The sequence below is a fragment of the Monodelphis domestica genome, chromosome 5 (assembly GCF_027887165.1).
Source record: "Monodelphis domestica isolate mMonDom1 chromosome 5, mMonDom1.pri, whole genome shotgun sequence".
Lineage (NCBI taxonomy): Eukaryota > Metazoa > Chordata > Mammalia > Didelphimorphia > Didelphidae > Monodelphis > Monodelphis domestica.
In genome coordinates, this window is record NC_077231.1 from 125,915,692 (window position 1) to 125,935,622 (window position 19,931).

Genomic DNA, 19,931 nt, shown 5'->3' on the forward strand with positions numbered 1-19,931 from the left:
GCTTCAGTTTCTTCATCTGTAAATTATGTTTGGTCTAAATATATAAGGTCTATTCCATCTCAGAATATATTATCCTATGACTAGTATTGAGAAAGGTTCCATAAGAAAGATTCCACAGTGAGAAATGTAGAACTAAAATGTATTTTATTGGAGTTAGAGGCAGAGATATTTAGCATATATCATAGGGAGGACTTGGTTTGATAATGAAGGCTGACTTATGGTTGATGAGAAACTGTATGCATCTTGGAATGGCTTGGCTTACATCTTGCATAGATTGGATTCAGTCCATGAAAGTAGTATGCTTTCTCTAAGGGGTACACAATAAACAGAAAGGCATGAAAATTTAAAATTCAATAAACCTTCTCTGAGAAAGGCAGTAGGAACATTTAGAGTCTCACTGATTAACAACGGTGCTCAGGCAGGGACCCACATCAACACTACAATTTGGAAATCCAGGACTACTGTGAGGACAAATTAGGATTAAATGACAACAAAAAGAAGCAAATCACAGCAGTAGAGGGAATGGCTTCAAGCCTTGTCTGCAGTGACAAGATTCTGGAGATGAATGGGCTATTACTAACAATTCTTGAATGAGTAACCAGTGGGAATTAACTGGTTAGCATTACCTAACTGGAACATTTTAAAATCTCAGAGTATGACGCAATATCCCCTATAAACCCACTAGAACAAGCAAATCACCCCCAAAATAAGGCAGTTCTTTTTAAACGTTCTACACCAAGTTGCTCACTTGTTTCATCCATATCTGACTCTTTGTGACCCCCTCTGGGGATTTTTTGGCATAAGATCCTAAAGTGGTTAATTTTTTTTTCCAGCTCATTTTATAAATGAGGAAACTGAGGCAAACAGAATTAAGTGACTTGCCTACAGTCTCTGAAGTCAGATTTGAACTCAAAAAAGATGAGTCTTCTTGACTCCAGGTAAAGCACCCTATCCACTTAGCTGTTCTCACTCATATAGAGTTCAGTTCAATTCAGCAAATGTTTATTAGGTTGTTATCAAGCAAGGAACTATGATGGAGATATAACACCAAAACAAGAAAGAATTTCAGGGATTTACTTCTATTAGGAAATACACTATTTAAGCAGATAGGCAAAGACAAGACAATTTAAGGAGAGAAGAGAAGGCTAAATGGAGATACCTTTGAGATAACCTATGTGGAAGTTCCTTGATACTGCATTGCAATAACAATCAGAAACAGTTGACCAAAAACTCTTGAGTTCAATGGAATGGGCTGAATCTTGGGGATATTCAAGAAATTTCAAGAACACTGCTCTCCTCTATTCTTCCCCTCTTCCCTTTCATCTTGCCATTCCTAAACAGAACCCTTGCTTGTAAAAAAAGAAAAGCAGAAGTATCCTTCTCTACAGAAAGAAAAAATGCATTTCATCATGTCTTCTTTAGGATCCAAACTGGTCATTTAAAATAATTTTAATGTTTGCTTTGTGTTTTTTTTCTTAAACATTATTTTTGTGTTCAATGTATAAACTGTTGTCCTTTGTTTCTTTATTTCACTCTGTATCAACTCATAAGAAGCCTTTCCATATGTTACTAATTCCTCATATTATCCATTTATTACACCAAATAATATTACATTATATTAATATTCTCTAATTTTTAGCTATTCTCCAAATCACTAGGCATTTGTTTCATTTCCTTTTTTCCCCCTACCACAAAATTGTGCCTTTTTCTTCTTTTGATCTTGGTTCTTGCTCCTAGATGATAGTCTTAGAGAATTGTAGGATTAAATAAAAGATATGTAGAAATAAAAAATAAAATAAAAGATTGCCACATCGGTTCTTCCCTATGACAAAAAGAATGACTCTGAATAGCCTACCAGTGAAAACCTACATTATATCACTTTTCTTCACCCCAACCCCAGCAATTTTCTGCCACAACAATGCCACAATGAGCCAAATATTCTTAGAAAAATCTTGCCATTTAAGAACGTTATGCTTTCTCTTGACAGCAAAACCAAGCAAGTAGCAAGGGGGGAAAAGTAATGATGATACAGATACTTCCCTGGATCTACAAATTAGTTGTCCTTTTGTTCTAAAGGCACTGCAATTCTGATTTATTCAGTATCTTGAAAAATATTAGTGTCTGCTGTTATACCCAATTATGACAGAGGGAATCATGGAGTTAATAAAATAATAGCAAGAACCTACATTTGTGAAGGAGGAACTTAGTGCTTGTAGAAAGATGGGTTAAAAGTCGACCATTCTCATTTGTTCCTCTAGTCCCTAAAAGGTGATTTCCATGAGCAGCCAGACATATGTGAGGCATGTGGAATTTTGTCTCTGTAACTCAAGAGAGGAGAATAAATTAGAAAGACAGACGTCTTCTCTGGTTTTGCCTAAGTCTGAATCAGAAATGATCAGGGAGAGCCCTTGGGACTAGAGCAAAAAGGGCTGATGGACTCCTAGTCCCACCAAGAAAAAGCAGAGAACTGTAGTTAAATGGAGTGCCAAAGATGGCAGCCCTAGAGAACACCAGAGACTGACTTCTTCCAACTGAGCACATAGCAAGGAAGCAAAAAATAAATGTACAGTAGCGGAGGAGTAACCAGTATGCAGCAGCAGAGAAAGCAGTTTGAAGCACGATTGAGATTTGATTCCTTGCCTCCGGAGTTCAAATCTGGCCTCAGATATTTACTAAACTCTGTGCAAGTCATTCAACCTTGTTTATCTCAGTTCCCTCCTTTGTCAAATGAGCTGTAGAAGGAAACAGCAAACCTTTCCAGTGTCTTCACCAAGAAAGCCTCACAAGGGGAAAGAACAAGGACAAGGTGGGAGGTGGAAAGGGCCAGTGTTGGGGGGAGGTGGCATTTCCCTGAGATGTTACAGAGGAGAGCGAACAAGGAGTTGAGAATGACCCTCAGGTGGCAAGCTGGGGGTGGGGGGGATAGGAAGGATGCTGGTACCCTCAACAATAATGGAGAAATAAGGAAGAGGGGAAGCATTGGGGAAAATAGGTAATGACTTCCATTTTGGACATGATGATTTTAATGTCCATAAAATATCCTGGTAGAAGTGCCTAAAAGGAAATTAAAGACACAAGACTGGAGATCAGGAGGGAAGTTAGGACTGGACAAGAAGATTTGAGAGTCATCAGTACAGTTATGATAACTGAAACCATGGAAATGGATGAGATCACCAAATAAATAGCATAGTGAAGGGAAAGGGCCCAGGGTAGAGCCTTGGGAAGACCCCCACTATTTGCAGCATGCTGTTTCCTTTTCAGGTAAAAGAGCCAGCAAAGTTCACTGTCACAAAAGCCTAGAAAGGAAAGGAGAGCCAACAGTATCAAAGATGTTAGAGGGGTCAAGAAGGATGAGGACTGAGAAAAGTCTATTAGATTTGGTAATTAAGAAATGATTAGCAATGTTAGATCAGGTTTGGTTGAAAGATGAAGTCAGAAGACAGCCTACAGAGTTAAGGAGAGAATGAAATAAATGGAGGAGAAATATAGAATGACAGATAGAGGGAATGAACAGATCAAATAGGTTTTTTTGAGGATCCAGGGAGATATGGGCATATTTGTAGGCAGTTGAAAAGAAGAGAAGCTAGTGCTTTGAACAGAAAGATGAGGTCCCATGGAATCTGTTGAGTATCACTGCAGCATAGGATTCAAATATAATATTCTCCTCCAAAATATCATCTTTTTATTCTCTTAGCCCCCATTTTCCTTGAGTTATTATAACTTTGTTCTTTTGTTCATTATTTTAAGCCTCACTATTTTTTCCATTAGTAATATATCTCTCATTTTCTATTAAAATACCTGAAATGTGGTTTCATTAAAAATATCATTTTATCTGGGAACAAGAGAATGGGTTCAAATTCCCCCTGTGGTACTTAGTTGTGTAGCCATGGACAAATCACTTAAGATTTTCTGAGTCTTGGTTTGCTAATCTTTAAAATGGGGATAATAATGTTGTGAGAAAGGCACTTTGAGAATTTTTCAGAGCACTGTATAAATTTGAACTTAATATTATTATTTAAGGGGCAGGAGAGTAAAAGAGAGTGGGAGTCTCCTTTTTCTCCCAAAGGAGGGCTAGGCAGAAAATCAGAATGGAAGGAAGGATAGTGACTGTGAAAAAAACAAACAAGTGGAACTGGTGAGCCAAACCCTAAAGGAAGGTCTGAAGGAAGATTTATGGAGTCATGAGGCTGCCATAGATGAGGGAAACTGGGTATAGCAAGTATTACTCAGAGAGTTTTCCTACCTTATGTATATTTAAAACTTGTCTATTCACTAGGGTCTCCTAAAATTGTTGTAAACTTTACCAGATGGGAAAACAAGTCTTACATATGTGGGTATCAGGAACCCTCTCCATTCTGGACAGGAACATGGGACTCATCTATGCCAACTTAAAGCTGGGATACATATGAGAAAAGAAAATCCTGAAATCTAATTGCCAGGGGGAAGGGATAATGATTTTTAACTGTCTGCTGTACTGTTGGGTAATGGTATTTGTTACCATGGTAATGCAGTGCCTGATACTAGGATAACTGCACAGCTATCAGGAAATGAAACTCTTTTATTTTTCTCTATCAGTTCCTATCTTTGTTTCAAAGGCCTGGGTGGTCATTGTGCCTCTATTTCAGGTCAAAAAAATTCAACATGGAAACTTACAAACCCTTTAAATGTTCCTCAGAGACACAGGAAGTTTCCAGGTGGGGCAAGAAGGGAGGCAAGAGAAAGAAGGAATTCTTAGATATTAATTTGATATGTTTCTTAAAGAATTTGGCTTGGGAAACGCTAGATCACAGACAAAGAAATGGAGGAAAAAAAGATGGAAGGAAAATTTTGGAGGCAACTTTCATAAATTCCAAACTTTGGACTCATTCAGGAGGCTCCTTCCAGAACCATATGGGACAAATGACAAAGAACAGGCACTGTTGGGTAAATTAAAATAAACTGTCAAAGTATAGAACCATGTGAAAATAACCAAACATTCAATTATACGGTGACAATTAAAGCATAGGGAATTTCACAGAGATTTATGAAGCAGCTGGGAAGAGTTGATAGCCCTAAGGGCAGCCAAAGAATTTCAGTCAAAGAATAATTCCCAGGAATTACTTCATGTTATTTCCTCTATTAAGCAGAAAATGGAGGAAAAGCCCTAACTGATTGGTTTGGTCTTTTCTTCTCCCTTCTGTCAATGGATGGTTGAGCTTCATTAAGATCCCTAAGGGGATAATTAGGCAGCTTGGTCCATTTCTCCCTATGCCAGTCACTTTCCCCCCCTCCCTTTTTGGAGGATTTGTTCAGGAATTCCCTGATGAGGGAACTTATTGTCTCCATGTAGAGATTCGTAGATTCTACAACTTAAGAATCTCAGAGAACTGCTTGGTGCAGAGGTTCAATGACTTATCCAGGTTGATGTTGTGAAAAGGAAATCACTTTAAAAGACTGATATATATTAATTTAAGGTCGCCAAGGAATTCAGCTATGTAATTCCTAAATGAAAACTCAAGTCAGCAGTCAGCCTTTTATGGAATTTAATTACAAACAGGAGGAAGAAAGGGAGGGAGGGAGGGAGGGAGGGAGGGAGGGAGGGAGGGAGGGAGGGAGAGAGAGAGAGAGAGAGAGAGAGAGAGAGAGAGAGAGAGAGAGAGAGAGAGAGAGAGAGAGAGAGAGAGAGAGAGAGAGAGAGAGAGAGAGAGAGAGAGAGAGAGAGAAAGGGGAGAGAAGGGAATAGGGCTTAAAATACCCCCTCTGTTTAGGCTGGGCCAAAAGGCCCAAGCCCTTAGATAGCTGAGGCAAAGAAAAGAGATCAGTCCCTATCACCACTCACGTGACCAAAATGGAGAAACAGTCTCAGGGGCCTCTACCTCCAGCCTCCTTCAGAGCAAGCTTCTCAGAGCACAACCTCTCCAACCACCCCCTCTGTCCTCAGACCCCTCTATCTTTAAGGAAACCATCTCAGTTCCCTCCCCTCAGTTCTCACATCTACCAATCACTGTCCATGTCTTCCCTCTGCCAATGGTGGCTCTAGCTTAACCCAGGACCACCCAGAGGTCTGCCCCTTTGCACATGTCTGTTGAAGGTCATATTCTCAAATAATTAAATTTTGATCTATGCTGCAGCCCTTCCTAAATCCTGTTTGGACTGAGTAGGGTGGAGATTGTATTTTCCAAGACCTGGTTCTGTCATTCCAAGTATCTCTATTGTATCAATTCTAAAATCAATCATGACTCAAAGAACTTCCTGTTCTATGCTTAAGCATAGGTCAAAGCCCTTTCCATTGTTCAGCAAAAGGTTTCTGTCCTAAAGTAATCTTAAGTAGGGAGGAGAAGGACCCTCCCATGCCAAGGGGGGGTTCACATTCCAATAGACTATCAGTAGGAAATTTTTCAAGTATGAAATTCCCCAATGGTGAAATTTCCAACATTCATAAGTCTAAGAAATTTTAAGGTTTACAATGTAGACAGCATGTATAAGAGAGAGAAAGGATCTCAATTCACATTTTTGTGATTCTGAGGCCAGGTCATTATTTAGTACATATTTGTTCTCATGCCAAAATCAAATATAGCATAAAACTTAATAATAATAGCTAGCACTTATAAAGGGCTTTAAGGTTCACAAAGCACTTAACACAGGCTTACCAGGTTCCTGTGAGTTTGGGGCTATTATCCCCACTTCAGATGAAGAAGCTGAGGCAGAGAAAGGGTAGGCAATTTGCTCAAGGGTGAGTCACATAACTAATAAGTATCTAAAGCTGGACAGCAACTCGAGTCTTCCAGACTCAAAGTCCAATGCTATCTATTGTGGCAGCGAGCTCCTTCTCCCCCTTTCTTCAGTCCAATTGGGTTCAACAGAACCTTGGGAGAAAGTCAGGGCCATAGATTCAATAACAGTCCTTCCAAAGGCAATATTGATTCTTCCCTGAATTTGAAGGGTTGGGAGTGCCTGCTTGCAGGTCAACAAGCTGGAGGGGACCCAGGCTCTCAAGTCTTGTGCTCCTTGAGCCTGAGCTCTGGCAAATTCTGTCAAGCTCAGGAGAGGCGTTGAGTGTGGACCTCATTAGAACTAGCATTGTTTCCTAAGCCAGCTTTGCTAAATATGGAGAGATACATCACCCTATTGGCTAAAGGCAGATTGATTTTCTCAGCCACAACAACTCTTGAATGTCATGTACTAAGAGGGAGGAAGGGTGGAATCTGTGTCACTGGAAGACCCCTGATCCTGGAAGTAGGATGTATGTCCTAATGCTGATATTCAAGGCATAATGTGGAATAGCAAGGAATAAAAGGTTCTGATCAGACCTACGACTCAGGCACTAAATTATCACAGGCTGTAAGGATGCTCTCACCAGTAGCTAGTATTTCAAATCATGAGTTCTGGGATTAATTCAATTTTTGCTTATTCCCCATCTAAAGCAGGGGAGAGGAATGTGTATCTCTTTAAGAGTAGGTATTTTTCATGCTTTATGATCTCATAACCATGTCTATTCCAGGGTCTAAAGCTGGTCTTGTAGGCTCTAGTCTATGGCAACATTAAATAAAAATAGAAATTCATATAATACTTAGGTCTATTTTTTAAGATTATTGATTATTTATTATATTTATTATATGTAATAATATATATTATTATAATATATATTAAGATTAAGATTATTTATTATATCGCTGTATTAGTTAAATTAAATTAAAGTAAAGTAAAATCACACAAATAATATTGATTCCCTTTTGTTATTCTATTTTCCTTTAGGTATCAAAAAGGGGAATAACTTGGGATGAAATTTTAGAGTTTTATATCATCTATCAGCAGGTACTGGCAACAATTATTAGAGCTACAAAGGCCCTCTGAGGTCATCTAGTCCAATTCCCTCAATTTTACAGGTGTGGAAACTGAGGCCCAGAAAAGTCATATGGCTTGTATAGATGGTTCATGATTAGGCTAAGATTTGAATCTGGGTTCTTTGTGTCTCCAAATGTAGCATGTTTTCTACTTTGCCACACTTTTTTCTAGGACCAGGCACTGGGGATACAAAGAAAGAAACCTACTCTTAAGGCGAAACACAATCCTCTCCTCTGTTTTAGATGGAAATAAGCAAAAATGGAAACTTCAACTTTTTCCCTTTGCCTAAATTTCTTAATATAAGAAACAGAAGAACAAAGAAGATCAAGATAGAATCATTTGAGGAGTAATAATAATTTCATTATTATTATTATCATCATTTATGGCATGTTTTAAGATTTTCAAAGTATTTCATAAATAATCTCATTTGATCTTCACAATAACTTTGTTAGGTAGATGCTATTATTTTCCCCATTTTATAAGAAAGTAAAGCAGATGGAGGCTAAAAACTGAGGGGTCTTAGATGATCTCTAAAGTCTTTTGTAGTTTTGAGTCTATGATGCTAGGACTCTATCTTATGATGTCACATGATTTTCCCAAGGTTCTAAATGAAAATATTTAGTTATAGGCACTAGGCATATGACAGCCTAGTTGAAATGTGAACCATATCAAGAACAACTTGGAATTTGAGATGTAGGGTTGAGCCTGTTCAACAGCAAAGATAAGTTTTAAATGCAAGCAGCAATCCCCTACCCCCAATCTAAAAACAGATGCCTTAGACCAATTTATTTTCCATTGTTGAAATGTTTAGGAAATTAACTGTTAATCATGCCTGGGAAAAAACAACAGAGGTCACATACCAGCTCCCTGAAGTCCTTCAGTATCCCAAACTTCCTCCATACTCCCACCCTACTGACTGTTCTCCAACTCTGTTTTATCTTGTTTTCCTACAAGATTTGGAAATAGCATCTGGATGGCTAGATTTGGAGTTGTCTGAGGAGCCATGACCATACTAACAAACAGCTGGGCTTTATTTATCTCTCCTGAAGTAAAAATAAGAACAGATCTGAGGGAAAAAATATAGATAGGAGGAGGTTGGTTGTTCCACAGTCATTCTTAATTTTGTCTTTAACAACAGGTGAATTCTGTCCTCTCTGAGAAAACCCATTTTAAGTATAAGCATCACAACCTAAATTTGGGATTGTTCTTAGTGCTAAAGATCCTGAAGACAATTTCAAAATCCATTAGAAAACAACTTCTATTCTGGCACATTTTTACATTACCTCACCCATCCATGATGTTCAGGCTTGCAACATTGTGACAGTCCTTCTAATATTTTGCTGTTATATTGTTCCAACTCTTGGTTCCCATATTATTTAATTCTAGATACACTGGAAATTAGTTGACTTTCTGTGGACCTCTGGCTCTTTCAACACCAGGTCTGCATCAGAGGTGTTGCAGAAGAAGGAAATCCTTTGCTTGATCCCTTATTCAACAGCTCCATTATTGCTTCTAGTCTAAATATTACCTATTTAAGATATTCCATAATTTGCATCATATCTTTCAAATTCTATTTAATTTTATTCCTCCTCATGACACTTTATGTACCAGCTAAATTGAACTCAACTTGTTCTCTTAACTTGCCATTCCATCTCTCCTTTATATGATTTCATATAATTCCATCAATTTTCAGTCAAGCTTTAATCAATCAATCATGTATTAAAAGTTAGGACTAAAAGAAAAAGTAAAAATTGTCTTTGCCTTCCAAGAATTTACATCTTAATGGAGAAGACAACAGTCCCGTCAATTGGTACACTAATGATACTTGGTCTGAAGGAAGGTACTAGCAGATGGGGAGAGTAGAATATCCTTCTGCATGAGAAAGTACTGGAGTTGAATATAACAAAACTTAAGATTCTGCAAGGTTGAAATTAGGAGGGAGAACATTCCAAGTATGGGGAAATAGTGCAAAGTCACAGAGATCTGAGATGGATTGTCATGTGTACAACGTACAGCAAATGAGTCAGAATGGCTAGACTTCAGCATGTGGGGAAATGAATTATTAGGCCAGAAAGGCAAAAAAAAAGGTAGCATTATGAAGAATCTTAATTGGCAACATGGAGTAGCAAGAGATGTGGGACAGGCATGGAGTCCACTTGGAAGGCTACTGTGACAGTCCAAGTGAGAGAGGCTAGCCGTCTTACTGAGGATGATGGCTATGTGAGTAGGGAGAAGAGGTTGTATGGGAGGAGAGATGGCGTGGGGAATAAAGCATAAGATTCAGAAACTGAATGGATAAATGAAGTGGGTAAGAGTGAAGAGTGGAGGATGGGGTCTTACTGTGCCATAAGAAATGACAAACAGGATAAGTCTCCTATAACCAGGGAAGACTTATGTGAACTGATGTAAACTGAAGTGAGCAGAACCAGGAGAACACTGTGTATAGAAAGAGAAATATCGTAGGATGATCAATTGTGAAGTACTAAACTATTATCAGCAGTTGTAAGGTTCCAGATAAGCTGCATGCTATCCATATCCAGAGAAGGAATGGTTGGAATCTGACTTAAGATCAAAGCATTCCATTTTTCACTTTATTTCATATCTCATTCCTGAATTTTTTTATTGTACGTGTGATGTGTCTTCTTTCCTAGCATGAGAAATATGGAAATATGTATTGCATGACAGCACTGCATGACAGTATGATTTATATCAGACTGTTTACAGCCTTGGTGACAAGGGAGGGACAGAAAGAGACTCTGAATCACAAAATGCCAGATAATAATTGCTAAAAATTATTTCTACATGTAATTGAAAAAAGTGAAAAAAAAAAAGAATTGAGGATGGCACCAAGGTTGTAAACCTGGATGACTAGGTTTATCCCCTTGAGTTTGAGGAGAAAAATAATAGGTTATTTTTTGAATGCATTAAATTTTAGATGTCTACAAGTAATTTATTTGGAATGTCCTATAAGAAAATTCATGATATGAGACTGATACACAGGTAAAAGATATCAATCAGATAGGAATAGAGATCTGGGAATTCTCTTCAGAGAGGATAATGAACCCATGAATGCTGATCAAACAAACAATTATATAGAGATAGGAGAAATGATACTAGAACAGGTCCTGTTTTAGCTGAAGTACAGGGAGACCCCAACAGTTAATAGGCAAGACATAGAAAGATCTAGATAGAAGCAGGCAGTCAGGCAAGTGGGAGGAAAACCAAGAAGGTAGAGTCAATAAATCAGAGACGAGAATATCCAAGAAAAGAAGAGGGTCAATAGTGTCAAAGACTAGAGAAAGGTTTATATCAAGAACACTGGAGTGCCATTAGAATGAGTAACTAAGAGTTCATTAATAAATAGCTTCGGAGAGAGCAGTTTCAGATAGGTAAGTTTAAAAGATGCATTATACACTAGGTGTATATGGCTTTTTTCAGGAATTTAGAAGGAAGAGGGGAAAAGAAAGAGCTTTAGGTGAATGGCTTCCACTTTATTGATAAAGTATGAGGTAACACTGGAAGCAAAGCTTAATTATGATGATACAGAAGTTTTGCAGATATAAGAAAAGATTTGGATAGTTACTCTGATGAGCATAATAGGACCTCAATGAGAGTATAGTTGTAGAATTTTCTTCTTGTAGTGAGAATCTAGTTGACATTCAGTAGCAAAAATTTGTAGTAGACCAAGTCAGTACAGTATTATTATTTCCTCCAATTTCATTCACAAGTATGTGAATATGAGTGAAGGAGATGGATGCTAGGAGTAATACAGGGATGGGGTTAGGTAAAATAGGGTCTGTGATAGGATAAGGGAACAAAAACCACAAGAGTCCTGGGAGTGGCAATAACACCATCCCTCTACCTCACCCCTAAAACAGGTGCTTATTCAGTGCACTGCCTGGATTTTTAAAAATATTTTATCCATATTATATACTACTTTCCTTCAAGTACTCTTCAATTCAACTCAAATTGATTTTCATGCTATTCCCCACAGGGTACACTCTATCTTCCATTTTGGTAGGCTGTCCCCATGCCTGGAATGTTCATCATCCTCAAATCTAGTTCTTAGAATCCCAAGTGTAAAAGTTCATCTCAAACATTATCACCCTAATGAGCCCATCCCTACATTGCCAGTACCTGCAACCAAATTCTCTAGTATTTGTTTCGATATGCTTCTATGTGTACATGTGTCTCCCACTATAGACTATAGTTCATTGAGGGTAGAGTGTGCTTCATTTTTTGTTTTTATGTTCTATATTTTTTATTTACTCTATATGTATCTTATATGTATTTACACATAAATATACCTATTTTTGTTTCACATCATCCCCATCCCCATTAGAATGTAAGTTCCTTGATAGGGACTAATTTGTTTTTAATTTTTCTTTGTATTCCCAGAGTTTTGAATATTTACTGGAATATTACTAAAAACTTATTGATTGGTGACACAATGATAAACAATTAGTATCTCTCCAATGAAGTCTTCCTTTATTTCTGTAAAGAATGTTCCATCACTGTATTCAAATAAGATCTAAGAATGTCTTGGTAAATTAACTCCTGGAAATGTTATTCATTTTGTGGAGTTTCAATTTTTCTCTCTCTTCTTCTATCTCTTCCTGTTGCCTTTTTTTTGTTTGTAAATATACAGAAATTCTGATGATTTCTGAAGGTTTCCATTCCTTACTCTTCACTGAGTTAGTGAGAGTGAATTTTACTCACCCCTTTCCTATTTCGAGGATTCATGCACCTCACACATAACCTTCCTTACTCATTCTATCAGACTGCCTGTAACAACTTATTCCATGGATATTTCTCAACTCCCATAAAGCCTATAGGTCCTAAAACTGGGCTAAGTCCAAGGCACCAAAAATCTGGAGGGTAAAAGCAGGGCTGGTGGCCCTATGCCAGCATTCTTGCTGCCAAGGCAAAAGTCCAAAGGGAGGGGCAGAACTGCCAGGCTCCTCTTTTCCCATGTGAACCCTGAAAGAAACATATGAATCTGGAAATTTCACTTTAGAACCAAGAAAATGGTAAACACCTTTGCAAGAACAATCTGAAGAATGATTCATGGTGTGGAAAGATTTCAGATTATTTTGCTATTTTAAGAACCTTCAGAGAAATATGTGAAATTACACATCTACAGGATAAATGAAGGGAGAAAACAGCTGTAGTACCTCTCTATTTTCAGGGTACATTTTGACTACATGAAAATTAATCTCCAAATATTAGACACTGGCTTTCCTCAAGCATAATATAATAGAACTTGTCATTTAGGAAGAAAGTGATACTCTTATAAAAAGGAATCTTTTAGCAGCTTCATGAACATTTCTTATCCATTCTCCTACCCTATCTCTCCTGAAGGACAAAAACTCTCCCTCACAAACCTATTCCCAACCCCTCACCCCAACACACACACACACACACACACACACACACACCCATGACTTCTTTGGGAAAAGCTTTTTGTATAGGCATGAATGGGGAAAAAAAGAAAGAAACTCAGATCTTTGTAGAAATGGGTCTTTTGGAAAAGGTCAGTAAATAAGAAAGATTTCCTATAGGCAAATTTCATTTATGTATACATAGCTAGCACACATGTTGTTCAGAGGGGACCTATCTCCTCCAAGAATGCTTGGAGTTCAGTGCAGGTGATATTAAGTAAATAGAACTTACTGGTTCTATTTATTGGAATATTTCCTGTACAGTGAGAAATGACTAATAGGAGAAATTCAGAGAAAATATATGTATAAAACTGATGAAGAGTGAAGTAGGCTCAAAAGAGCAATACATACAATGACATTTTAAAAAATCACTACAAAGGAGTCTTTTTGAGTAACTGAAAAGACAATGATGGTTCTGAAGAACAGATAATGAAAACTGCATCTTTCAAGATAGATGAGAGACTACAAGGATGGAATATTGTATATGTTGTCAGATGGTGTCACTATATCAGATGTTCTTGTTTATTTTTCTTTGTCATAATGGAGCATTAGATAAAGGGGAGAGGAAAGTAGAAGACATAAGACATCAATAAAATGTTTTTAAGGAAAAAAATAGTTCCTAAACTGACAAGAAGTTCCAACAAATATACTCATAGTATACTTATTTTCTTAAGTACTTAATAGATGAGGGGCTGATCATGTCTAATCACAGATAGTGTGACTTAATTGGCAAAGAAAATAAATATAAGAGTAGTAGTACTCATTTCTGGTAATGAGAAATGTTCTATTGTAAAATAGAATGGCCTGGTTCTAATGTTGGGGAGGTTGACCCTAAGAGAAACATTTTCTTTTGTCTCAATGGCCCCTTTTGGAATTACTTCAGGAGAATCTCCATATAATCAAAATATAGCTTGTTAGGCTTCTCTAGGTATGAGTAACAGAATTTTTAGCTCACATATAAACAGTCATGATAGCATATATAAATAATATATGTGACAGGCTTTATTTAACTCAACAGAAAATTCAGAAGACACAGGAGTCCATAAACAGATACAGAAAACACATCTGCTAGTCCCAAGAAGGGAACTAAAGCTAAGATTGTTGTTTCTTTGGCACACTAATGAGCATCTTGGTCTTATCCATGGGGTCCTTGTTTCCTTTAATTTCATTACTTTGATTGGGTAACTCATTGAGTAGATCAGGAACTCCTCCAATTAACTCCCCAAACTGACAATACCTCCCTGTGGCTGAGCTTTCTCCAGAAAGGTAAACATGTTTCAGGGAGTGTGAAATGAGGAATCCCATCTTCCATCACATCTACAGTCTGAGGAACACATCGGTTTTGTTCTCTAAGAAGGCAATGAGTACCATGTGGGTAGGCTTCTCCTTTATTCTAGAGCAAGCTGAAATCATAAAATTCCCTTCTCTCTAAAATGCCCAATCTCCTACTTCTCAAACTTGGGAATTTCCAAACTTGGAGATACACAGGAGGCAATTCCCAAAGTTAGTTTGGCCCCAGGATATCTCCTTTCTCTGGCCAGAAGCCCAGATTTATGGATCATGTTGCCTAGGGAGAAAAATAAGCCCCTTATCCACAAGGGAGTTGGGGTTCACAATGTCCACAAACTAGCCTCTCAGGTCTCCTGACTGGGCACATGGAAACCCTGTTTATCTGCCACCAAGTTACTATCTACTTACTGCTCCTTGGAGAAGTAAAGTGCACATGGGCACAGGTTTCCTTTTCCCACTACTTCCACGCCCAACAAGGGTCTACAGTTATTGCTTCCACATGGTGTTATTGATATATTTTTCATGAGCATAAGGAATTAAGTGGGAATTTTAGGGGTGCCCTGAACAACACAGAAATTCTAAAAACTCAGAAATGCATATTTAACCCAAAATTTAAAATGAGGCACTATAAACACCCCATAAAAAAAGAAGAAAGAAAAAATCAGAATTCTCCTCTGGAAACAAGGGAGAGCCCCAAATTTTTATGTGGATTATCTAGATAAAAGGGGTGCCATACCCCTAACCTCTATGATGTGGAAGGGACAGTTGTGCTAATTTTTGTGAGCTGATCTGTCTTCTTAAGTTCCAAAAGTAGGAGTAAGCTGGTTTCACTAATTTTATGCACCAAGGAGACCACTGGCTCACCTGAATAAATTAGTCTCCTTGATTTGGAGGAGGTGAATAATCAGGTTTCTCTATTTCCTATAAGCAAGGAACTGAGGACACATCTACATTCTCATGAGGTGTCATGAGAGATACTGAAAATAAAGGTCCATATCCTGTAATCTCATCATTTTGATTAGGTAACTTATTAAATAAATCAGAAACTCCCTAGATAAATTCCCACCCTTTAGACTATATTCCATTCGATGCTTGGTGCTAAGATTAATTTCAGATGGACTCTTAGACATCCATCAGACACTAAGTGAATAGGATGTTGTGACATCCACACAGACTATCATTAGTGTATGTTCTTTACAGGAATAAATATTTAATCTATATCCCAGAGTACCAGGGATATATTTAATTAATATCTTCAAAATGCCTTAAGAAAATCCTTGCAAAACATCAATAGGGCCATAGCTAATCACTCAGTAATTGCTGACATCTGGAGAATTCTAATTCTAATAAGGCATCTAGAAGCAAAGGAAATTCCCACATATCATGGGCGAGGTGCCATTACCAGGGTCAAGCAGGGCTAAAGATCAGGGGTGAGGGAGGCAGCTTCACAGTGCCAGCCTCTTCTAGGAAGATAAAACCACACAGCATGAGGGGGTGGTTAATTATGAAATGAAAGGCTAGGACAACCATGACAGATCATTGGAAATCACTCAATCATTGCTTCCCACTCATTCCCTTATGACTAAGTAGCTGGGCCTCTCATTTGCTAGGTGAACAGTTTTGTCTTCTGATACTGAAGACAAAGACTTTCACGTGCTATCTGAATGTAAAACACTGCTGCTTGTAATTTTGCTTTTTTTTGCTTGTTTTAATGATCAATCCTTCTCCATTAATATAAAAAGCAAAGAAAAGCTTTGATTTCAGAACAAGGGGAGGAAAAGGGATTTGTTGCTACCTGGCACTTCATTTATATTTTTATATAAATAAATCTTTGATAAAGGTGTTGCTTAATTCTCTCCTTTGAGAGCTCACAGTGTATTCTCTGCTTATATCCATTTTGATTGGAGAATCACTCATTTGCAAATGTGTGATCCCTATTTTATTTATAAATTCTACTGTATATGGGTGTATGGGGTGCTCAGGGAGGAGTAATATCTTTGGTATGGAGGGCTTGTTGTGCCCTCCTAGGGCAGCTCTCCAGCCTCTGACCCTCACCTGACACCCAGCTCTCACTTGTGGCTCCTAGTAGCTGCTAGCATTTGGCAGCGGCCACATCCCGGGCAACAGCTTCAACAGGCCGGCTAAACCTTGTGAGGGTAGCCATCAAGTTGTCGTGGACCCCTAGTGAACTAGGGCTTTGCTCACCCAGCATGTGAAGAAAGCTTCGGCTGAACAGACGGAAGAAACCAATAAGAAGGTTCAACGGCTGAGATGGCAACGCAGCAAGGCACTGTGGAGTGCTCAGGGCGTGTTGGAGCACAAAAAGACAACACCGTCATCCAATGCAGCTGAGGAAGTCTCCAGATGTAACAACTTTTTGTGCCACTGGACCCAGGCTTCCAATGCTGAGAGAGTGGGACTGTCTCTGTGCATTGACTTTTCCACTTAAATCTTTATGCACAAGTGTCTTTGTGCACAAAAACACACAAAGACAATAGTCATCCTTGGTTACCGAGAGACTACTACTATACTATACTGTATATAAACTACAAGCAATAATTTGGCAAAGACCAGAAAATGTCTGCCATGCACTTCCCCCACAATTTGTGACATTAAACTGTGAATTTTGGATTTATTCCACCCTGCTTAGTCTAACAAACAGGAATATTTACACCCCTACTTAAGGATTAAGTGTTGAGAAGGATGGCCTATGATAGACATGTGCTAACAAATGACAAATCAGAAATAACTGACAGACCCCCTAGGCTGTCTTAAGTCATGCTTAAGCTACCATTGGTACATGTGAAATTCAGGAAGTGATGTAAAAAAATGGTCTATATATTTCACATCACTTCCTCTCTCCGGTCTTTTTTTTTTTTGGCAGAGAGGTGGCTGGTTGGCGTGTTGGGCGTCTTGGCGTCTTGGCATGACTGCAGCTATTTTTGGGGTTTGGTGGTGAGCATCCTTGATGAGGTAACTGGGAGAAGCTTAGTAGTGTGGTTCAGGTGAGGTGTCTTCCCTGAGCTCTCTCGGAGTTTGGGCTGATTCCTTTTTTTCCTTTACCTTTCTAAAAACGCAATTCTCCTGGGAGGCCCCTCATTTTGGAGGAGACCTTGTGGCTGGAAGGTCTCTGAACTCCCCTTGGCTCACGCTAAGTTGGAGAAATCTTATACCCTTTTCTCTCTCTCTTCTTCTTAATTCCTTCCCTCTATATTAATTAAACCACCATAAAATTCCCAAACTGACTTGAGTATTTTTATTGGGATTTGAATTAATCCCTGGCAACCATAAGGACAATATATTAGTCAAAACCCCCTAAATTTGCCCCTTACAAAACTCAGGACTACCTCCATCACACAGCCTTATGTGTGAGGGCGTGTGAGGCATTCTTACCCTATTTACCTTTCCACTTAAATGACGTAGCCCTCCACAGATCTATGGGAACACACTCATCGGCTCAGAAATTCGAAAATAGGGTTTAATCTAAGTCAATTGAAAAGGAAACCCCATTGTGCAGCTGTGTGCAATCCATTCCAGCAAGAGAGAACTAGAGCACTTTCATTTATTTATAATAAAGGCCAAGAGAACATTTTCTTCTGCCCAGGCAATTACCTTTTCTGTTTGATGAGATGACCCTGGCTTCCTGAACTGGCATAATGAGCATTATCAGCTTGTCATGACATTGGCACAAACATGCTGGAAAGCTATACCTTGACTTAATCACTCTTTGGCTCTCAGAATGTTTGAATGCAAAAATGTACCATGGAAACTGCTCATTATCTCACTGCTGCAGACACCTTGCAAACTAAACATATTCATCCAATATGCATTTGTTAAATGCCTACTATGTGCAAGACACTCTGCCTGGAACTAATACAATAATGAAAAATCCCTGTCCTCAAAGAATGTATATTCTACTGGGGGAAACACACAAGCATCTAAGTAAATAGAAAATACATAAAAAGTAGATACAAAATAATTCTGAAGTGTATAGGACATAAGCAACTGAGAATACTGGAAGAGATTCCTTTCGGAAGTGGTACCTATGCTGATCTTTGAAGGAAATTAGAGAATTTAAACAAAATTGATTCTAAATCAAGCTTTTAGAAGTAAGGAATGAATTGTAATCATGGGGGACGCCCTATACAGAAGCAGAGAGGGGCGACAGGATAGCTCACATGTGGAATAGTAAGTAGGTAATTCTGACTAGAAAGATTTTGTGAAGGAAAGCAAAGCATCAGAGTAACATACAGTGACTACCACTAGACAAACTGAGTAATAGGAATAAGTATGTTGACCCAGCATAGCCCACACTCCAACTGACTTTAAGCCTCCATTTTTGCACTGAGTTATTTTCCTTACTGGATTGTTTTTCTCTTTGTTTTTTCAATAATAAGATAATCACATCTGTGGTATAATTTGATAAAGAACATTTGAGAATTCCTAAACAAATCTATGCAGGCCTTCAGAGAGAAAAGACTGTCAATGAAAAATTATGGTTTACAATCTAGTACCCTTGTGAATTTCAAAACTATTCCACCCTAATCAGACCATTCTTTAGAAGATGTGAGTTAGCTATTTCCTGATCAGTAACAATGGAGATACTTGGAATAATAGAATCAGGTCTTGGAAACTCCACATTCTTCACCCTACTCAATGTAACAAGATTTTGAAGGTCTGCATCAAACTCAAGATTTAATTATCTGAGGAGATGGCCTTCAACAGACATATGCAAAAAAAAAAAAAAGGACAGACCTTTGGGCTGTCCTAAGTCAAGCTAAATCCTCATTGGTACAGATGAGATGCAGAAAAATGATGTAAAAAAGTCCATATAAGGCACGGCACTTCCTGGCCCCTCTTCTTTCCCTGGAGAGACAACTCTGTCTGGCAGTGTGCAAAGCATTCTGACATCTTGGAGTGTTAGGTGGTGAGTTTTGCCCATGAGATGATTTCAGGTTCGGGCATCTTAGCTGAGCCCCATTGGAGGTCAGCCTGATTCCTTCCTCCTTCATAGTCTAAACCCTTACTCCCTTATCTCCTGATCTCCCACCTGATACTAATCAGGTGGGGGAAGAGGGAGAGAAAAAACCTACTCCTTCTTCTTCTTCCTTCTTCTTCTTAATCTTCTCCACTATCAATTAAATCACCACAAAATTTGGCAGATGACTTGGGTATTTTATTATTTGGAATTTCCCTTGGCAACCACTTAAATTTAGATTTTTTCAGTCTCAACCATAATTTTAACCCTTACATCCTCATCATTGTTTAAATCTGGGAAAGTACCAAATTATGTGGTCAATGAATTAGGTAAAAACCACAAATCAGGATTTGGGTGTATGTTCAGAACACCTTTAGTTAGCTCTGCAAGAAGGCCAG

At 38.3% G+C, this 19,931-nt stretch overlaps 1 protein-coding gene and 1 long non-coding RNA gene across 3 annotated transcripts in view; both read right to left on the minus strand.

Annotated features, from left to right (window-relative positions):
- RERG (RAS like estrogen regulated growth inhibitor) overlaps positions 1 to 19,931 on the minus strand; it is a 123,865-nt gene that overhangs the window by 73,311 nt on the left and 30,623 nt on the right. The window lies entirely within an intron of this gene.
- On the minus strand, positions 128 to 5,525 carry LOC130454560 (uncharacterized). The gene is made up of 2 exons (XR_008912187.1): positions 4,327 to 5,525; positions 128 to 307 (listed from the first exon to the last, which is right to left on the minus strand). It is a non-coding gene; the product is annotated as an uncharacterized LOC130454560 (long non-coding RNA).